Genomic DNA, 23,354 nt, shown 5'->3' with positions numbered 1-23,354 from the left:
CCTGTTGCATGAAGAGTCTGCAGAACGGCCGTCACTCTGGCGGTAAACGACTGAAATAACCTCCCTGTACTTTTCCAATGGTGTTCATTTCAGTCACAGACAAAACAAAAAGAATTGACAGAAAAACAAAACCTTGTTAAAACATGTAGCTCACGTTATTGTTTATTGAATAAAATGGCTATAATTACATTCATTTTTATATTACAAATTGTTATGGTTGCTATAAAAAGTCTAATGTCAAAATATTATTGAACTGACATCATAAGTCAGCTTGAATATAGCGGTATATGATCACTTAATTTGTGTATCATTGCATGTAAAATATGGTAACTACAGCAATGCCTTGAACAACCCTCAAACAAGTCGCATGTAGCAACACAGAAAAATAATAATTAGGATGAAATATCATGTTTGTATGATAGTAAATCACATTAGTTTAGAAATTTATATTAATTTGAAATTCAGATTTTTTTTTAAACATAAACTTTCCATATCTCAAAACTTGCATTTTTTCACTTATGATGAAAAAAAATATGACAGGAAACATCAAGTTTCCCATTGCTAGAATCAATTATATTTTCTCTAATTTTGCCAGGTGTAAATACTTTAAGGTAATTAACCTTCAAATGTTCAAATGGCTTACAGACAGTTAGAGCTTTCTGAAGCTGCCAAATGCATCACTGCAGTTAATACAATTTGGGGATTATTTAAAGCTCACAGGCTACCTTTTGGCACAAACACAAGTGGAGATCTGTTTCAAATGGTCCTAGCAAAGATCCTAGATGGTATTCCCGGAGTTTCCTTCTACTTTGATGATGTCATCATTAGGAGTGAAACATTGCAAGAGTGTTTCACATGTCCTGAGTCATCTGGCCAAACACAAGGCGAAAGCGAGCGCCAACAAAAGCCAATTCCTAACCTCATCTATCGAGTATCTAGAATACAAGATTGATGGCACTGGCATACAGCCATCTGATAAGAATCTGGAGGCTGTCCTCAATTCTCTGCCACCTCAAGACAAATCACAACTACCAGGTGTCCGAGAAGTCTTTGTATGAAAACAAAAATTAACTGTATCCGCTATATGCAACATAGACATGAAAAAATGGTACCAAAATGTTCGGAAACTATTCAAGTTTTATTGGCAATAGGAAAGAAATCAATAAATCTCCACGTGAGCACCCTTGGTAGCACGGAGTACATCTAGTCGAAATTCAACTTCTCGCCATGCATTAGCCAACATCAAAGGAGGGATTGATGTGATGACTTTGTGTTATCCGTTGTTGCAGAGTTGCAAGATCGGATGCAGGAGTTCTGTAGACATTGTCTTTCACATAACTCCATAGAAAAAATCTAAAGGGGTTATGTCTGGAGATCGTTCAGGCCACGCCGTCGGTCCATCTCGACCAATCCATTTTCCAGGAAATGTCTGTTCAAGGTAGGAACGAACCTCCAGACTCCAATGTGACGGTGCACCGTCTTGTTGAAAGATAACATCTGGGTGGTATTCTAGCAATTGAGGAACAGCAAACAATTGCAACATGTCGAGATACACTCCAGATGTTACGGTGTCCTCACAGAAAAAGAATGGTTCGATTATTCTGTCATGCAGCACCAAACGTTCACCTTCGGGTTGCCCATGGTCGACTTCCTCACCTCATGAGGGGGCTCTTTACCCCAGATACGCACGATGTTTGAAACTGTCTCTGCACTGTTTTTTGTGACCTGCTCTCGTGAAACCACAGGACACACTCAGCCTTTTTCTGATTTGTGTACATTTCCGGTTTGCTGGACACTAGCACTGCTACACTACTGCAACGGTACAGAAATCTGAAACAAAAAAAACTTGAATAGTTTCCGAACATTTTGGTACTATTTTTTCATGTCTATGTTGCATATAGCGGATACAGTTAATTTTTGTTTTCATACAAACACTTCTCGGACACCCGGTATGTTCTTTCACCTGTCTCCTCATCCCTTTTAGGTCCAAAGATTTTCCTAAGGATCTTATTTTCAAATACTCTCAATTTATGTTCCTCTTTCAATGTAAGGGACCAAGTTTCACACCCATATAATACTACAGGCAAAATTACGGTTTTGTATATTTTAACTTTTAGATTCTTAGATATTAAACGAGAAGACAAAAGTTTATGAAGAGAGAAGTAACATGCATTTCCTGAATTAAGCCTACTTTTTATTTCCTCTTTAATATAATTTTCATTTGTTAATATTACTCCTAAGTATTTGAATTTGGAAACTGGTTCAAACGAGTTGTTATCAATAATTAGATTTTGATTATTACCTAACACTTGGTTTCGGCCTGTAAGCATATATTTAGTTTTTTCTTTGTTAACTTCCAAACCTATCTCTTTAGCAGTTTTGAAAAATATTTTAGCATTATTCTTAATTGTATTCACATCATCCCCCAGTAAGTCTACATCATCTGCATATGCAAACAACTGAGTCACACCATTTAATTTTAGTCCTTCTTTAGTTTCGTTTACCTTCCTAACAGCATATTCTAAGGCAAAATTAAAGAGCAATGGAGATAATGCATCTCCTTGTTTTAACCCATCATGAATTGTAAATTTGTCAGACATATTAATACCCACACGAATTTTACTTTCTGTTTCACTGGTGCATATTTTTATCATACTAACAAGCTTCTTAGGTATTCCAAACTCTACTAATATATTATATAATTTATCTCTTTTGACCGAATCATATGCTTTTTTGAAATCAATGAATAGCTGATGGACATTTTGATTATATTCCCACTTTTTTCAAGTGTCTGTCTGATGTGAAAAATTTGATCTGTAGTTGATCTGTTGCGTTTAAATCCACATTGATAATCACCTATAATTTCATTAGCATATGGGGTTAGTCTTGTTAAAAGAATGTTAGATAATATTTTATATGTTGTTGAGAGTAGAGAAATTCCACGGTAATTATTGCAGTTCATTTTATCACCTTTTTTAAACACAGGAACAATTATGGATTCTTTCCACTGTTGAGGGATTTCTTCTTTATTCCATATTAAACAAATTAATTTATGAATTTGACAAATTAATGAATTTCCACCATATTTAATTAACTCAGCTGGTATTAAATCAATGCCAGGTGCTTTGTTATTCTTTAGCCTTTTAATAGCATCTTTAACTTCAGTCAAGTTAGGTTCTGGAACTAAAGGTTCTGCTGTGTGTACTTCATTCACTTCTGATTTATCTCCTACATGGACATTTAAAAGGTCATTAAAGTAGTTCTTCCATCTATTTAGAATATCGCTTGGGTCAGCTAGAAAATCACCGTCTTTATCTTTTATCAAGTTTACTTTAGGTTGGCACCCCTTTCTAAACTCATTTACACCTTTATATAAATCTCTGATATTTTTATTTTTGCTGTTTGTTTCAATTTCGTTAATTTTGCTTTTCAAGTAATCTCTTTTTTTACTTCTAAACGTGCGGTTAACTTCTCGCTTTATTCTATTATAATTGTTTAGATTTGTATCATCAGAGTTATTTAACCACCTAAGTCTAGCCTGATTTCTTATTTCTATTAGATTATGACATTCATTATCAAACCATGGCTTACTTTTTCTCGGTTTATGGTATCCTATACTTTCTTTAGCTGCTGATTCTATTGCATTACGTATGTGCTCCCAATTCTTATTTACGTCTGTTTCATTTATATTTTCATCATCATTTAAATCCTGCAAAACATCAAATCTATTTGACAGTTTAATTTGGTAATCTTGCTTAATTCTTTCATCAGTAAACTTTCCTGTATCAAATTTTAGAACTTTTAGATTTTGTTGCTTATGATTTATCACTGAGAGTCTTTCTCTTAATTTAGCAATTACTAAATAATGGTCACTAGCACAGTCAGGACCTCTATGTGTACGAACGTCAATTATACTAGTATGCCTTCTCTTATCAATGAGAATATGATCTATCTGATTATGAGTTTTACCATCTGGAGAAGACCAGGTATATTTATGGATATCTTTATGTTTAAAAGTGGTACTTTTCACAATTAAATTCTTTGAGGTTGCAAAAGTAATCAATCTTATCCCATTATCATTACTTAATTCATGAAGACTTTCTTTACCAATCGTGGGTTTAAATGTCTCTTCTTTGCCAATCTGTGCATTACAGTCACCTAACAGAATTTTCATATCATACTGAGAAAATTTATCAAAGACCTGTTCTAACTCTGTATAAAAATCATCTTTAGTATTATCATCTTTATCTTCCGTTGGTGCATGTATGTTTATTAAAATAATTTTACACCACCTACCCTGTAAAACTGCATATGATATCCTATCATTAATAAATTCTACTGTGTTAAGAGCTGAGATAATTCTATTATTTTTAAAAAGCCTGTTCCAAAATTATGATTTTCAGTACCACCATAGAAAAAAGTATAATTTTTAGTTTTACAATTCCCTTCTCCTGGCCACCTAACTTCCTGGACAGCTACTACATCTAATTTATACTTGACTATCTCATTAACTGTACACTGAAATGCCCCAGGCCGGTAAAGGCTCAGAACATTCCAGGTGCCTAATTTAATATTTTTCTTATTCCTAACGTAGATCTTATCCTTAGTCCAGGGACCTCCCAAAGTAGTCCCCACCCGGAGATCCGAACGGGGGACTATTTTACCTCCGGAATATTTTACCTTGGGAACATCCATGGCCTTATATTGCTGATTCTTGACATGGCTTTTTACAGTGCAGAGTTGTCAGCTCTACGCCTAACCCCCAATATGAATGGAGGAACTACTACACAAGACAAACACAAACACATTAGACAGCACAACTACTACACAAGACACACACAAATACATCACAACTATAACACAATATAAACACAAACACACCACAACTACTACACAAATCAAACACAAAGAAATTAGACAGCACAACTACTACGCAAAACAAACCTATTAGACAGCACAACTACTACACAAACATACTAGACAGCACAACTACAACACAAGACACATACATACACACCACCGATACTACACAAGACAAATACAGGGTGGGAAATAACCCCTTGCCAGGGGTCCACAGTAAAAAGCAACAACAATCAAAAAATCACGGAAACACCAAATGCTCCCCACGACAACTGCGGCCACAAAAACAAAATTAAAAGTTAGTTTGCTTCTCTCACAGCATGAAGATGATCAGGGTAGGAGCTCAGAAGATTCGCAAACAGTCCGTTGCAACTGTCCCCGGTGTGGAGCAGTTTGTTGCAATATTTTAAATAAAATTAACTTTTCAATGTTACTTAACAAAATTAGTATATTAATAAATCTGTTCCTTGGTTATAACAATATCATTAATGAAACTAAAAATAAATGTTTGATGAAGGGTGTGTGTCTTCTCCTAACACTTTACATCCAAAATATTGTTTATATTTTGTTTATTTCCCTTTCTGTAAGGAAAATTCCCTTATCGAAATAAGAGATCAAATGATTTTTGAACAAACTCATATTAACAAAGTGTAATGGATGTGATGTAAAACCAGAATATATTCAAAATTCATTCACGAGGTGAGGAGGAGGAAAAATTCCCCGCCGTCTTCAGTCCCAAAAGAATATATAGCATTGGAGTGCAAATGTTTAGTAAACGTTTATTTTCTTCTTTTTGTCAAAAATCTCTCAATCCTATATGCAAGCTCGGAATATCAAAGATCACTTTCTTTGTAATCGCTACGGCAACAACCTTATGCTTTGATTTATAAACTCTAACGTTAGTTTTTTCGTCAAAATCCAGCAGTTTTGATCTGTAGTATATTTCTCAGTTTTCCAGCTAGGAGAACTCTTATTCTTCAGTTTTGCACTTTATACCGCATATTTATGACGAGCATTGCAAAAGGCATGCACATTGTCTTAATAGAAAAATACATTCGCTCATACCTTAAATACATTTTTCATCAGAAATGAAGTATCTTTCCCACATTCATTTGTTATCAAAATACGAGGCACATGTCAAAGAAATGGGCCGATAATTTTTTAAGTTGGGTTGGCAACACTGGTGAAGTTGAGCATGCGCGGGAGCATGCCCTAGTATTCTGTGCTTCCAACAGAGATAGAATCGTCAGAGTGGGGTTGCGTACGTGCAAGTAGCGGTAAGGTGAAATGGATGCCGTAATACAAAATCCCGCCAAATGTGAAGTGAGATCTGCCATACGATTTCTGAACGCCAAAGGACAGTATGCAGCTGACATCCATCGGGAATTGTGTGCCAACAGTGATGAGTGAAGGGAAGTTCTGGCAATGGTGTAGAGAGTTTCGGGAAGAGAGTTCAAATGTCCATGACGATGAACATAGCGGAAGGCCTAGTGTTCAGACGGACGATGTGGTGGAACGCGTTAACGAGAAGGTGCGTTCCAGTCACCGGTTCACAATATCTGAACTCGCCAAAGAGTTTTCAGAAGTGTCTGCGAAAACAGTGCATCGAATTGTGACTGACAACTTGGGGTATCACAAACTGTGTGCGAGGTGTGTACCAAAAATGCTGACAGACGCTCACAAGGAGCAAATAAGGACAGCTGCAAGTGATTTTTTGGCCCGCGGGGGGGGGGGGGGGAAGGATGGGGATGATCTCTTTTCGCACATAGTGACGGAGGATGAAACGTGGATATCGTACGCCACTGGGGAGTCGAAGCAGGAGTCAATGCAATGGCGGCACTCTGGTTCTCCTCAAGCAAAGAAATTCAAACAAACACCATCAGTTCACAAAATCATGGCAACCGTGTTTTTGGACCAAAAAGGTGTAATTTTTGTGCAATTCTTGGAACCAGCAAGAACAACTACAGCAGAGGTGTATTGCGAAACACTGAATAATCTGCGACGTGCCATCCAAAATCGGCGGAGAAAAGTGCTATGCTATGGAATTTTTCCTACCCATGACGACGCCCGCCCACACACAGCTGCTCGTACTGTTGAGACAATTCAAAGATTTCGATGGGAATTATTCAATCATCCCCCTTACAGTCCCGACCTTGCCCCCAGCGATTTATTTCATTTTCTTCACCTGAAAAAGTGGCTTGCATCGAAGCGTTTCAACGACAGTGACGTGCTCAAGACATCAGTTCTGGACTGGCTGCACTCTCAGGCGGCAGATTTTTACGCAAAGGGTATACTGAAGCTTGTGCCACGCTATCAGAAATGTCTGGAGGTTAATGGTAACTTTGTCGAAAAATAGCCAAGGTATGTACTTCTTTATCAATCACAATAAATTTCTTCTATCATTTTCTTGTTTTTTTTTAAAAAAAATATCAGCCCTTTTTTTTTTACATGCGCCTCGTAGATACATTTTAAGCATAAGCATCAGTTGCTTTCCTTTTGTGCCGACTTTCGTGGCGAAGTGGTTAGCACTGCTACCATGCCAAGGATCCCGGGTACGAATTCCGGTCTAAGCATGAGCTTTCTTTGCGAGCGTTCCTTCATCAATTTCATCATAAGATCACTCATCCTCATCTTCACGATTAGCCAAAAGTGGCCGAAAAGCGAAGTAAAATAAACCAAACCACACGCTTTCCTTGTGGAAAAAAAAATCAGACCAAAACTTTCCATACATTACGATGTTAATCTTTTTATGTTGACAAATATTAAGTGGAGAGACTTCATCTTTGTATTAATAGCAAGAAAATTGTTAATATTTCTTGGTGTTAAGACATTGAGAATCTTCTAATAAATGAGCACGGTAAGGATATGTATCTCATACGTTTAGACATAAACAAATGTATAATTTATTTGAATTAGAATTTTTACATGTTTGCTTTTTTCAGTCAGCCTAATATATTATTGAAATTATCAGAATAAATTTCTATATCCACACTTTAGAAGGAAACAAAAATTATATTGCAAATGTACCTGCTAACATACCACCAAAAGTTCTGCTCAAATCCGACAGCTTAAAGGAGGTGCTGGGAACTAAACCCTTCTTGAACAAAATTCTCTTGAAAAAGAGGAATCGAACACACGACTAATTAACAAAAAGGAACCTTCAATTCGTAACTGTCACACATACTCACATTAAGAAATTATTGGACACTTCACTAATCCTAGTATACAAGTTTCTCATGGGGATTACGGTGATGAAATACAATTTGAACTTGCATTTCCTGTTGGTGAATTCCAAAGCGAGTCCGTGTCGCTTGCGCCGAGTCACCTGCGCCGAGGGTTCCCATCGGTTAACCTCGGACACGACACATGTCAAGACCTTCCCTGGTGGGCTTCTCCCAAAATCCTGAGTGTCACCACCGCCGCGCGCACCTGTGTTTATGACGTTGCACAGCTGCAGCTGTGTTTATCTTCGATTGAAAAGGAAGGTGATTGTAAGATGAAAGTATGTATGAGGGATCTACATTGGGAAATTAGTATTTATGTAAAACTGAGACTTGTGAGAGACGACAAGATGGCTGAGAATATGAAAATATCAATACATCGAAATGGACAAATGTGTTGAGTGTGTTCTTTCGAAGTACAAAAGCTCAGGCGATCTTCGAGGATGCCTTCGAGGATTTGCATACCTACAAGAATCCAAATAACGTTATACTCTTCTTGTGCAAGTGTATCGAAATATTGTGTTTATATATACGTAGCTATTACTTATATAATGTTTGTAAAATATAACACTGTATTTACAATGGTTTTTTGACGATTAACGATAAATGATTAATAGTTAATAGGCTGATGCTGATTTATGTATTTTGTGTTGTGGAATAAAATTGATACAAGTAATCTTTTGAAATAAGTAAAAAGTCATATTTGACTCTGTGGATAGGTAAACACAGCTGTGGATAGGATTTCAGTGTATACACAGCTGTGCAACGTCATGAACATACGTTTATGCACTATGCACCATGTACCCATAAACACGTGCTCGCGGCGGCGACGACACTCTGGCTTGTGGGAAAACCAGCCAGGGAAGGTCCCTACATTTGTCAAGGCGGAAATAAACCGACAAGAAGCCCCGGCGCAAATGACTCGGCGCAAGCGACACGACACCTTCCAAAACATAATAATAATCACTGGCGCACCCAGGAAGGAAGGGGGGAGATTGGTGATAGTCATAACCCCCTTTAAGCCCAACTTTCCTAGCAAAAATAAACAACTGAAGAAAAAGATGGTAAAAATAGAATAGTACATGCATACACACATTAATATGTCAGTATCAACGTTAAATAACTAATTTTGTGACTGTAATTTCGGCATTCGCTAAATTTTTAAAACCAACTAACTCTACACTCATCCCTCATTAGAAATCTTGCTTTTGATTTTTGTATTTGGAGTAAGGGGGAAAAAGTTTGTTCGTTTTGTTTAGAAGAAACACATCACTCGCCATATGTTCCGTTGTCTCTATCTTGGTTACAGAGCTGATCTCCATCCGGTGTGCTTCTAAATTGTACCAAGACCACCATCTAGGTAACGATGGTACTTAGTACCAAACTTAGAAGGGCTTTGTTTCAATTGTTGTTTTAATCCATCTTATACACAATTGGCTAATCAGAACTGGTCCTACAGTTTAAAGTGCGATCCGAACCACTGTGCAATGTAACTCCACCAGGGTATCGAACCCAAGACCCCTTGATTTCAAGGCGACAATGTTACCACTATGTCATCAGGGAAGCCCCATATTTACTTAGTTCCTCAGCAAAAAGTAACAATATCTTCATTTATTCGAATTGTTGTTATAACCCTTAACAGGCATCATGCCACATTGTAACGCCAAGGACATAGCTTGGTCCCTTGGCCCACCAAATTGAATTTATTAATTCCATGAATTATTGAAACATTAGCAAACTTTTTCACACATTATTATCACATGTTTTGGACCTCCTTTATGTAATTATGATAATATTAATCCACTATTTCTGTTATTGCCATTTTTATTACTCTGTTCATCTAATGCTACAAAAATCTCCCACATATTCATAAACAGCTCTATAAATTCATTTTCATATGACTGTAAGATAAAAAAGCGTTTTTTTGTTCAATTATCACAGAACATATATGCAGTTACCCAAAGAAAATAAAATCATATAAAAAATTCACACACAATAAAATTCTGAACAATGCCGAAATGAGGGAAAAAAAAGCACATTGATTGTAGCTGTAGTCAGTGGAATAAGTGGTAGAGCAGCCCAAGGCTGAATCTCGCTCTGTAGTAAATAAAAATACTTTTCAATTCAATTCAACTCAATTCATTATCACTTTCATCAGTCTCCATATCTGATAATTCACTTTCACTTTCAACTTCTTCAAGTGTGGCAAGCCAGGGGTCCCTGATTCGAATCCCGGCTTGAGCATGGGTGTTTGTGAGTGTCCATTCATCAATTTCATCATATTATCACTCCTCCCCACCTTCGCAAATTAGCGAAAAGTGGCACAAAAAGCAAAGTAAAATGAAGCAAATAAATCAATCCATCAAATCAATCAAGTGGCAAGGATATTTCCAATAAAAGATAGATAGTCAACTCGGATTCTTGCACAAGGTTCCATACCAAGCAAAGGGCATCATGTTGGTCTATGGACCGATGCATGTCTATTGTTCTAAAACTAAAAATCAGCGAGGGTCACATAATATACCAATATATGAAGCTACTGAAAAGGAGAGAAAAGTGCTTGTTATTGCTTCCAAGAATGAGAGTGTTGTTCTATCCTGCAGATCCCAGAGACCATGCCACGTCTGTTAAGGGTTAAGTCCACTTTAGGTACAGAAAGGCTAACTGGGACAGGACCCACTGTGTAATATGGGATCTGAGCAATTACGCACCCCCACCGAGTGTTGAACCCAGGACCTATTTATTACAAGACGAGGACCTTACCACAATGCTAGAGGGGAGGCCCTATAAATACATTCGTTTTTAGCTCTTTCTCAGTTGGTTGTTAGTCACAGTTACCATTGATATTTTTTTATTCAATTATGTCTTCATATTAGTCTGTAGTCTTCATATTATTCCTCATGAAAATATGTTGAGATATAAAAATAAATAACCCTCCAAAATTATATTTATGTAAAGTTGTAAACACTAATATGGGTAGCATCCAAACTACAATCTGAGATATCAAATCTGAATTGATAGGTCACTAGGCACCTTCTCATTCTCAAGAAAACTATTAGAATAAGTCACAGATGGTGACACTGCTATCAAAATATATCGAATTATGAGTCTCATGATAACAACTAATGGAACCTATTATGCAGTAAGAACAACAGATAAGGGCTTCTTATGAATGTCCACATGACTGTTTTAAGTTGTTTGTGCAAAAGTAGTGAAGTAGCTAGTAGCACATGGAAGTGGTATAGTGAGTTACTTTTTAGTAGATGTAGCTGTATCTGTGGCAAAGCTACTTTGAAAATGTAGCATTCTGATCAGTGTTGATCGGTATGCACTTCCCTATGAAACAATTCATTTATCTATCGATTACAGCCACAAGTTAGTTGATAGAAAATTAAAATGGAAATTGTAGGATTGAGACCAGAGATAAATTTACTTACTGTTCACAAAATAAACTTTTGACTGTATGTGCAATGTTTTCTCATGGAAAATATTTTAACTTTTAAAATAGCTTACCTTGAAAGATTGCCCTGAAACTCTGCATCCAAAAAATGGTTTGTATCAAGTTGAAGACAATAGTTTTTCTCTCTACAATTTTCATTCAGACGCCGTTTGCATTCATCCTTATCAATTACTTCTCCAACATATTCTGTTACAAAGTCTCCTGTAACACAAATATACAGTAATTAGTGAAAACGTATTTTAAAAAATCAGCACTGCATTACTAAATTTGAACTCTGGGTTGAATTTCCAAAATTAAGTGAAGGAAGGGTTTTGGATAATAATGATAAAGTGCATCAGTAACAAAATAATAGAAGAAACTATTTAAGTGGTTTCATTTTTGCTAAATATTTCATCATGGTAGACTAGAACTTTTTTAAGCATACAAAACAAGATACATATATATACAGAGGCCTATATTTTAATGGCACCACAGAAACATGTAAACAACATCAAAACAAAGATTTTTTCAGTAACATTTTTGTCATTGTTGTGTCATTTCAAATCTGCAATCATTAAAAAAACCTGAAAAATAACAAACTACAAACCACATTATGTGCAGTAAAATGAAGCGAGGGACATGTCCAGTAACCATACATAAAATAAATAAAATGATGCAAAAAATGGTGGCAAAACAACATGTTCAAAAGGAAGTGATTTATTAGATTTCATCATTGTATGTCAAATATTTGCAAATCTCATTGCCAGGTTTACATCTACAGGTTAGTCTATCCACTCGTCCTTCTGATACGTAAGAAAAAGAAACAAATCTGATCCAGAAGTCACAAGAGTGGGGCCGTTCTTGCTGTGTATTGTGTATTTGCTCATGTCAGCATCTCAAATGTTGATTTTACTATCACTTTATAATAGGGGGAGAGGTAATTGATGGATGCTAGAGCATGATTATTATTTAGGGTTGGAAACACTAACATGTCTTCTAAAGATGTCGAAATTCTAAATTAAAATATGCACAGAACTTTACTTGTATTCTGTGAGCAATATGAAAAAGTATACAGACACTATCCGATGAAGTACATTGCATTCAAATGAAAGTAATTAGAGAAAAGAGACCTTGAAATTTGGAGGCAGCCAGATAAAGATCTAAATGAGAAATTTCGAATAGTTGGTATCCACACAGCGGCTTGTGTCCATGTCAGATGAGCATCAGATTCGTAAGCTCATGTCCTAGATAAGATAGAAGATATCTAGTTCTTTAAACATTTTCTTTTCATAAATTTTTCCTGGTGCTCGAACGTAAAATTGGACACCATATTGCATTAATAATTACAATGCAAGGCATTCCTGTAATCATTTCCTTACACTCGACGTCATAAAATGTTTTGCAAGTGGTGAAAATTTTACTATACCCTGTCCCAGCTAACTGTGGAGGAGGGAAATCGAGTGGTGAAAACACAGCTTTGCCAACCATGTGGTCACAACCATACATATATGGAAATTTCATGACATGTACAGATGTACAGTCTAGATCATGGTCCATACGCTAAATGTATGGCTTGTAAAAATTTACACTTGCTGTTTTATCTGTACTACATTCAAATGTTGACTGTGAGTGTGTTTTCAGTAAAACAAATCTGATAAAATTGAAGAACAGGAACCTCTTTTCTACATCGACCATAAATTGGTGTATACTTGTTACTCAGTGCATGGACAGTGACTATACATGTGTGAGCTTTGTTTGAGTTGTTGTTTTATGTTCACTTTATGCACAGATAGACTAATCAGGACTGGCCTACAGTTTAAAGTTGGTTTTGAACCAATGTGCCATGTACAGTGGTGGAAAAAAGTTCTTCCCCATAAGACTTTAATGGCAGTAAATAATGCCGGAAAGGTAGGCAACACACATTGCACCTTTAGGTGATCGGGTGATTCTGTCTGTCTCAAGGAGCAACTCGTCTTTCATGCAATAGCCAACAGACACAGGAAATGTAGGGAAGTCACGTGACATCAGGTGGAATGTTGTTCGTCATAAAATCGTCTTTTCTCAAGCCAGGTCGCAGAACCGACAAGAGTTATAGCCTATGTCCGAAAATGATTCCCCTAAAACCGTTGAACGAAACGCTAAAATAATTGTTGCCTTAATTACAAAGGCTACTATACTATATGTGCCGCGGTAGCTCGGTCGTTAGGGAGTTTGATTACCATGCGAGAGATCTGAGTTCGATCTCCGACTGTCCGACTGGGGAGAATTGGAATTTTGTCCCCCTGTTCAAGTGGCTCCGGCGCCCACCCAGTGTCGTATAAAGTGGGTACCTGTAGGAAACTTGGGGGGGGGGGGAGATAAAGGCGGCCGAGGGCGTGGTGCTGATCACATTATCCCCACCTTCGGCCGTAACAAGAAAGTGTGGGACCCTAACTCCGCACCCCCCACACGCCTTCATGGCTTGGTGCAAAGCACAAGGTAGCACTTTGCTTTTTCATTTACTATACGTCCCGATTTTGTCAGAACAGAACTTTCTAAGTACCGTAGGTATGTGAATAGGCTCCAGTTTTTCTTGACACAATTCATCCATGTTATATTTCGTTATAAAAACAAAGGCCGATATCCTGTGTGTGTGGGGGGGGGGGGGCTATAATTCAAACATGCGAGGTGATACCTTTCTCACTACTGCATTCTCCGATTCTTCGTATCAGAAATAAATCTTAATTCCACACACTGAAAATGTAGCATTTCCTACATCTTAGCATGCAAGTATCTAGCAGCAAAGTAATGTGTACGCACATACTGGTTCGGATACCACTTTCAACTGTAGGTGTATTCCCGATTAGAGTTACTGTGCATAAAGTGGACTTAAGACACCAAATCAACCAACCAACACAATCCCATTATTGTCCAGATTATCGAAACCAGAAGCTTCGTCGCGAATAACATAAGCAGGAAGACAATGTAAAATTACCGAACAGAAACAGAACCTAAAACCTAGAACGGCTAGATTGGATTAAATCGACGATACAGCACGCTTTCTGAAATGAAGAAGAATACGAAAGTTGAAGGACCTCGATACACACACACACTTTTCCTCCCCTCAATGGTAAGATATCTTTCTTGCAGAGAAGCCTTTACGTAAGCCTTCAAGGCCACGACGAGAAAGTGTTCTACATGCACTGACGGGACCAAAACACAGGTCTAGTTTGATATGAAAGCTGTGTTCCTCCTTATTTCGTACGTCATTGATAACAGGAACACGGGCCTCGTCTGCTAACCCTAGTTTCGTAGAGCAGACGCCTGTTTGCCACCCTTTGGTTCAGTGACCTTCGCTTGTAGTTAGCAAGAGTGAATGACTCAACAGATACCTGTTGCCTGTGAGCTTATTGAGCTTATACAAGAATAGATATTGCGTTAGCGTCTGTAAGTATTGTTTCATCTGCAGTTATATCAGTTAACGTTTGAATTGTTTCCTAATGGTTACGTTATTTATAAATTAGTTCTCGAGAGTGAGCTTTCTATCTATTTGTATGGGGGGGGGGGTATACAGCCTGCATGTATTATTTTTTTCCTGAAACAAGAAGAAATTCCAAGACAAAAAAAGAGTCGTAGAAGAATAGTTAACAAAAAAGAAAGAAGAAAACGAAAATGTAAATGTTTAAATAAATTATTGTATAGATCGAGTGAGTAATATTTTCTCACGGGGCCTCCTCGATGGCGTGATGATAACGTCGTCACCTTATAATCAAGGGATCCCGGGTTCGATACACGGTGGATGCACGTAGAAGTTCGTATGTCATTTTAAACTGAAGGTCGAGTCCAGATTAGCTTATCTGTACAGAAAAACTAAAAAAGAAATTGTCACAGTGTAAGAAAATTTCATGTTCAACCACATAGGTACAAAAGGGAATAATTTATTCCATGTTGGAGTTCACATTTATAGGATCTAACCAACACAATTATGGATCGCAACTTATTTTCTCAGATCCATTTTAATTATACGTGCATGATAAAATAACAGAAGTTGAGGAAAGAGAAAGCCAAGCGAAACACAGATGCGTTCTCCAGAATTTCAAATCTCGTTACGTAAGGTTCTGGGTTGAAGTCCCGGGCACGCATGACTCTCTTGTTCTTGCCCTTTTATCTGCTCTAATGTATTTCATCATAAATCGTCGTTATGGTTTACCTACAGGGGAGGAATAATGACAATAATTGCCAATACAAAGCCAATAACGAACAGAACCACAACTCAATTAGGGAGATGTCAAGAAAGAAACAAGACTTTACAGTGTCTCCGTCTCTCGGTTTCTCGAATTGAAAATTGCTCTCCCGTTCTCGGTCTCGACTAGTTAAATATAGAAATCGAAAAAGTATGTGAAGATACATATATTTCATATATCCCGGTTTTATAGGAGATTTCGTGAGAGATGAAATAAGTACTCTTCGATCATGTTTATTTTTATTAGTTTTGTTACGTAACATCACTTTTCTTCCTAGTCGCGGACGAGTGACCATTACATGAAATTAATGACGAAATACTCAAACACCTGTGACAAGGACGGTACTCAAATCCGGGAACTTTGGTGACGAAATCGAAGGTTGACCACCGAGTCTGCTTAATGTTGCTTGTGTCAGGTAATTCGAAATAACTGTCAATATCCCACATTCATTATCATTTGTTTCATAATTTATCTTATTGATGTTATTAACATGAAGTTGAAGAAATAGTTGAAAGGCAATAATGCAAGATGGAATGTCTCTGATGTTGCTTCGTGGCGAATAATATGACGTGATATTATGATATGAATATATTAATAATATACTATGCCTAGTCATTCCATTGATTGATCCCAATTGCGCACACAAAATATGGTATAATGTCCACTGCTAACCAACCTCCGTGGCGGAGTGGTTAGCACAGCGCGCTACGACAGCATGGGCCCCTGGTTCGAATCTCGGCTTGGCCATGGGTGTTCTTGGTGAGTGTCCGTTAATCAATGTCATCATATCATCACTCATTACTCATCTTCATCGTCGCTATTTGCCAAAAGTGAAAGAATAGCGACACTAAATAACAAAAATCCAATCAAATGGAACATCTTCACCGATTTAATTCTATACCGTACCAAATTCCCAGTTTATTACTGCTTCTTGCTTCATTTTACTGCATCTTAATTGTTTTCCGATTCGAAAAAAATTGGAATGTTGAGCAGTTGATTGTACATTGTATCGTTGTTTGGATTGTTTAATTAACGTCGCATTAATTAGTTTTAGACCAATCGTGACAGAGGGAATCAAGAGCACAAAGGAAGGGGAAAAGACAAGTTAGAGACCACGGCTCTCTTTAAAGGTAGGATTCTTTGAACACGACTGAAGTGACAGCAGAATATTATGGATAAAATTTGTTTCGGTTTTTCCTTTTATTTCTGTTTCAGTTCTTTTACTTCGCTTTTCTTCTCCCACTGGCGTTAATCGTGTCGGTGAGGAAGAATTATAAACTCGTGAAATGGACGATGGGACAAAAAATGTATATGCCTCTCCCACGATTCGAAACTGTGACCACAAAATATTGTCTTATTTTTAAAATTTACGTCAAATATGGTTTCACTCGTCTCTTTCTCAAGGCATTCCATTGCCTCTCCGATGGCGTAGTGGTAACGTCTTCGACATGTAATCAAAGGCTTTCGAATTCAATACCAGATAGAGGAACATTTGGTTCGGATCCCACTTTAATCTGTAGGTCCAGTGCATAAACTGGACTTAAACAATTAGCGTGTGGCCTGTGATGAGAACGGTCATTTCAGTGAACCTTCTTGACAATGACTAGTATCACTCGAAAAATATTTTCTTACGAGTAGATCTTGTTAACCCTCGAGTACTCGCGCGGCATCCCGTAACTCGGATACTCGCGCGGGTGACAGTTGTCACCCATAATTTATTTTATTTATTTCGAAAAGACTAATTATAGTATGGTGGATTTTTTTGTTTTGTTATATTTACAATCTATTCTAGGGACACTTAAAATATTTGTTTAATTATTTTTGTATGAAACAGGTATTGTAAAGAAAACAATACCAAATCGTTCTTTAACAAAATTTTGCATGGAAAAAATATCTTAAACTTTAGGCTACCGTAACTTTTTTTTAATGCAGGGTAACATTGTAAAACTCCTTGCTCATCTGAAAGACTGCTTTATTGAGAATCCATAAACATATATATTATCATAACTTGGCCTTTATTACAGGGCAAAATAAATCGCTAAAGCGTACCCTGCATTTTACATATAGAAAGAGTATAGTCACAACAATGTTTGTTACTCGTAATATTTTTTTATGCATATTGTAGGTTGAAAATTTCAATGACAAAGAATTGATGAATGATCACTACAGATATGACGTCCACATTTTCAACAATGTTTTCTGGTTGACTAGTCTCTTACCCTCCCACACAGATAGCAGCGACCTCTACTGTTACCTTGTTGTCTGCGCTCAGGCTGAAGAGTTTCTTCGATTGCAAGAAGGGCCTTTCCTCTTCTCTTCACATGTGCAGGGATGAAAGGAAGCTGGATGAGACTCTCAATCAGAGGTTTTAGTATGAGTTCCAACGCCAAACTTTTCAGGAATTCTCGTCTTGCAGGTGGCTTAGCTGCAGCTTTGTTGAACTTGTAAATGATTGAGGCGTTGACCACAAGTTTTGCCCTACAAGTTCTAGGACTTCTCTGATAGGCGCAAGCCGATCAATTTCTCTTCGCTGCTGATGATCTCCGATATCATCAAAACGAAGACATCGCATGAGGAAATGAAATCTATTCTCACTAACAACATAGACTTCCACACCAGTCCCTGCAGAGTTGTCCCACATTGCTTAGTTTTTTCCTTTTACTGCCAAAACAGCCAATTAGTAGCAAAATGCCTATGAAAGCACGAATTTCAAAAACATTCGTGTGTTTGGCGTCCCGCTCTCGGCTAAAATGCTCCTTTATATGATGAATATACCTAGGTAAATGTTGGTTGATGTAACTATAGTTCCAATAACGTTAAAAAGTACAAAGCAATCAAGTGCACTGCGTGCTTCCCTACCCTGTCTAGTTGGTCCTGGCAGCCGCAAAATAATGTTGTCAGCTATGGTTCGTACATTTCTGGGCTGAGAGGATAGTTCTTCCACTTCATTACAGTCTTAAACTGGTCTCTTAAAATGTATAAATTTGCAAATGGGATGTCCTCCTCATCACTGGATTCTTCTTCCGCATTTGGCGGCAGGTCATTTTCGGCATTTTTCACTTGGTCCGTTTGTGGCTCATCTGCTTCTTCTGTGTCAAAGAGACAGTCCTGGACATCTAAATGGTCATCTCCACCAACGTCACTACCATTCTCCACATCATCATCCTCACCGGAACTCTCACCAAGCAATACGTCCAAAATAAGAGAGTTATTACAGAGTCGTGGACGCTTTGGTGCATTCATAACGCCGTTAATCGCGCGGGGGACAAGTGTCACCCAACTGACTTTCAAGAGCAATAACACGGGCCACTCCTCACTACAACATACAAACTCACACTAGTCAGGTAGCTGGAAATGTAGGGGGAAGGTACTGAAGCCCCCATCTCTCCCTTCCATCACACTGCTTGGCGGTAACAAAAACAAATGGGCTGGGTGACAATGGTCACCCGCGCGAGTACTGGAGGGTTAAGAAACCAGTTGCTGAAATGTTCTTCTTGAGGCCACGTAGCACCCAGCTGTTGTTTGTTGTTGCTGGGGCATGAGTCACGTGACTCATGCTATCAATGTTCAATCCTTCCCGAGAACTCAGATCCACCAGACAAACTTAAGCGAATAATTTGTTATTTGGGTTGCATAAACAACAGGCTTTAAGACGTTACGAAATTCTAGGTCCCGTGGCCCAGGTAATTCTTTCTCCGACTGTACCTCCAATGAGTATCAAAATTGGGACACCTTGATTACTTAGTGATTACTTAGTGATTACAAATCAGGGGAACACCCGCATGAACTGTATAAACCAATAGGAAAATGAATAAGTCTGGATCAAAGATGTAATTATATATTTCTAAACCTGCACCAAATTCTTCAGATACAATATTCCATACAATCATGAGAACAGCATCAGCTTTGTTTACAGAGGCAGTAGCGGCTACGTTTGGTGCCAAAACTGGGGGTGTAAGGAAAGTTTACTTTTTCTTGGCAGACAAGCTACAGTGCAGAGGTATATTTACCATTTCAATCCGAGTGCTAATTTCTTGTATATTTTTATTTTGTTCAGATACGTGTTTGCACACATACCTCATTCATTATGTAAGAACAGTACATGGCAAATTGGAAGTTTTAAGTCAAGTGATTACACCGACAAATTAAACAATTCAAGGACACTTAGGTGAGCTCAACTTAGATTCCTCTTATCTAAAATATAGCCAATATTCTGTTACATTATTGGGATGCAGTTTTCCAAAATTTTTGACTGTATATCATGTTTTCTTCAAAATTAACCCTTTTACCGCGGCAGCCTTGAAGAGAAGTTCGACAAAATAAAGATCGTCTACATATAGACACCACCGCTACAGTGCCTTGAATAACGTAGTGTGGAAAACGACCCAAGAAACTGGTTCCCCAGACGGATGAGAAACATAGATGGCAGTGCAATCAATGTCGGTACTAATTTTCTTATGAAAGTAATATGGCTTTGTTAGTTTTTAGAATATATTATGTAGATTTGTTTGTCTTGAAAGGCGGTACGTGAATTAATGGAAACAGTTATATTTGTGGAGTGATTTGCAGTCACGAAATGACATTAATTTGGAAAGAAAAGTAAAATAAAATTAATAAATAAATAGCATGCGTAACACAAGAAGATCTGGAAAGAAAAAAAAATCTGATCCAGACCCTGGTTGCCAAGGAACTTCAACCTTTTTCCACAGAATGTAGAAAAAGAGAGAGAGGACAGGGATATTCAACTTCTGAAATATAAAATATGTGCAAAATTAAAACAATGGAAAATCTTATAAGTGCAAGATCAAGAAAGTGTGCAGCCCTAACCTTACACTCTCTATACTCCTTCATGGCATGGTGCAAAGCACAGAGGAGAACTTCACTCTTTTTTTATGTGTGAAATTAAAACAATGGCAAATCTTATAAGTGCATGTTAACGAACTACAAACTTTGAAAAACCCATTTTCCAGTTGGTTTTGATTGATTGATTGAGTTGGTGTTTTAGGTCAACTTTATGCAAAGTAAGGATAATCGAGACTGGACCTACAGTTTAAAGTGGGATCTGAAGCACCATGTGCTTCCATCGGGAATCGAATCTGGGACCCTTTGATTACAAGGTGACGACATTACCACTGTGTCATCAGAGAGGCCCTTATTTTCATGTTGGAAAATGGCATTGGTCTTCAAGTTATTTCGAAATACAGTATGAACCTGATTTTTCTGAATTATACAGTTGAGATATGTGACGATACTATTCTTCAGCAAGGAAAATTTATGGAAGTTGCTGTCTTCTGTCCAATTTATTCAATGGCCATAATGTTTAATCCTACAAGCATTCCTCAGCTATCCTAAAGGCTCGAGTAAAAATCTTAGACTTAAGATTCTCCACTTCCAACTGCAATACACTACTACATAAATGTGTATGTCTTCATCCCTTGAAGAGAGTGGACAAAATAATGTAACAGTGTGGTGTAGGGGGATCGTGTTTGCTTGCAGAATGGAAGGTCTTGGGTTCAAATCTCCTTCCTTGCAGAAACGTTTTTCAGAAATTAAATGAAAATGTGTATCTACATTTCTGGGACATTTCCCTTGATATTCTTCCAATTTACATTCAGCATTTCCGGAAGACATTTTAATTGGTAAGCAAGATGCAATGTGGATAAGCAGAAGCATGTGAAGTAAATTCTGAGGTGGGTAGTTTCAAACGTTGACTACAACATAGAATTTGTGGTTGTATCATGGAAAATTTGAAGCATATTTTAGGTCCACAGTGAAGAGCCCAAAAAAAATTCCTGTTTGTATTGCTGTTAAGGCAAGGAGGGACAATTATGCACTAGTTGTGCATTTATTTCAATATCGTCAGATTGGCCACTGCTATTTAGAAAAGGGTTTAGTATGCAAGAGAGTATGAATTTCTCTCCATGTTGCAAGTGGAAACTGTTTTTCAAGTTGATTAGTAAGCTAGACAGGATGTTTGAAAAATATGATTAATAAGTATTTACAGAATCCCATGTATTCCTTATGGGAAAGCAACTTCAACTTCAAGCTACGGCTAATCAAATGGTAGTTTCGACTTTTCCATCTACTATGACATAGTTCAACAAGTCCTTTTCCATCCATGTACATTTCTACATCAATGGATGTTTGATATTCCCGAGAAAATGAATAAAATAATCGTCCCGTAAGCCTAATGCATTTCTCCTTGCCTCATACTGCCATCCTGGCAGTGTTGCCAAACCTGATGTGCATAAAAGAGCTACATTTCGCCATTTCACCATTTCACCATGACTTTCAAGGAGATAGGTTAACGAAGGCTGCATAAAGTGCCTCCTAGGGTAATTTTAGGTGTCAGAGGGGTGGGGGCGTTGCTATTACCTTTAGCTTTAAAGTGATGGCAATTTATTCTTAGTTTTCACTGCCTAGATTTGGCAGCATCACCCATCTCAATAATCCAATGATGTTCATATGAAATCGAAAATAAAGGATTCCCGGATAATAATATTGTCATCTTCACCTTAGCCTCAGCGCTATATTTAAAAATAGCTGGGGAGGAAAGAAGGGGTGGGTGACGCAGCCTATATATGAATATCACGTCACATGCAAAATGTACACTCATGGCAAAGGTTGGTCTTTATGGGCCGGAGCCGGTGGTGGCATCATAGTGGGGCAGAGGGCGGGTGCCACAGTTCACAGCCAAACAAGTGCATGAAAGAGTCAGATCTGGCTCCAAAAGAGCGAGTTGGCTACAGTGATCGGCAACTGTCACAGCGAGAAAGACCTAGGGGAAATTGTCCCTCTCCCCCTTAAAGTACACTTCATGCACAGATAAATGAAGGGGGAGGGGACCTACAGTTTTAACTGGAATCCAAACCACTATGCAATGTGCCTACATCAGGTATCGAACATGGAACCACTTGATTACAGCATCCTATTTAAAAACAGATATTTATGACATATAAATTCTTAATGTGTGCTAAAACAACTTACAACAGCTGAATGAAAAAAAAAAGGTCTTGTCAATCACTGAATATCATTCAACTTGGGATGAGACTGCACCATTAAAATATCAAGCAAGCTGTGCAGAAACTAATGGTGATGAATGCATAAATATTTATTGATTTAATATAAGCTTTTATATTACATTATCACAACACCTCATACTTTGTAATTATTGGGTCAGTGCATAAGTATGAGGTATTTTGATATTGGCTGGCAACATTGTGTTGCCAAGTGTTTGTTGTCCATTGTTATTGCTTAGTTTGTAGTTTTGTGTTCATAAAAACACAGTGCATTCTAATTCTGAGCACATTTTGTCTATTTTGCAGACAAAACAAGGTGGAGTTTCAAGTGGACAAGTTGAACATTTCCGGCAAATTCTGCTCTTTCGAGTTTAAACGAGGATCACGTGCAGCAGTAGGAAGTCCTTCCTAATGAAACTGCTCTGGAAACTTGGCTAACTGATTTCTTCAACTCCAAAACAATTTGTGATGTTTACGTGGCTAATGCCATATACTGAAAACACAACAGTTCTACAGGCGAGGCATCAAACTCCTCCCCAAAATTAGCAGATGGTCATTGACCAGGGCCGGATTAACCTATGGGCAACTGGGG

The sequence above is a fragment of the Lepisma saccharinum genome, chromosome 2 (assembly GCF_977018435.1).
Source record: "Lepisma saccharinum chromosome 2, izLepSacc3.1, whole genome shotgun sequence".
Lineage (NCBI taxonomy): Eukaryota > Metazoa > Arthropoda > Insecta > Zygentoma > Lepismatidae > Lepisma > Lepisma saccharinum.
The sequence above is the reverse complement of the archived record's forward strand: the minus strand, read 5'-3'. Positions refer to the sequence as shown.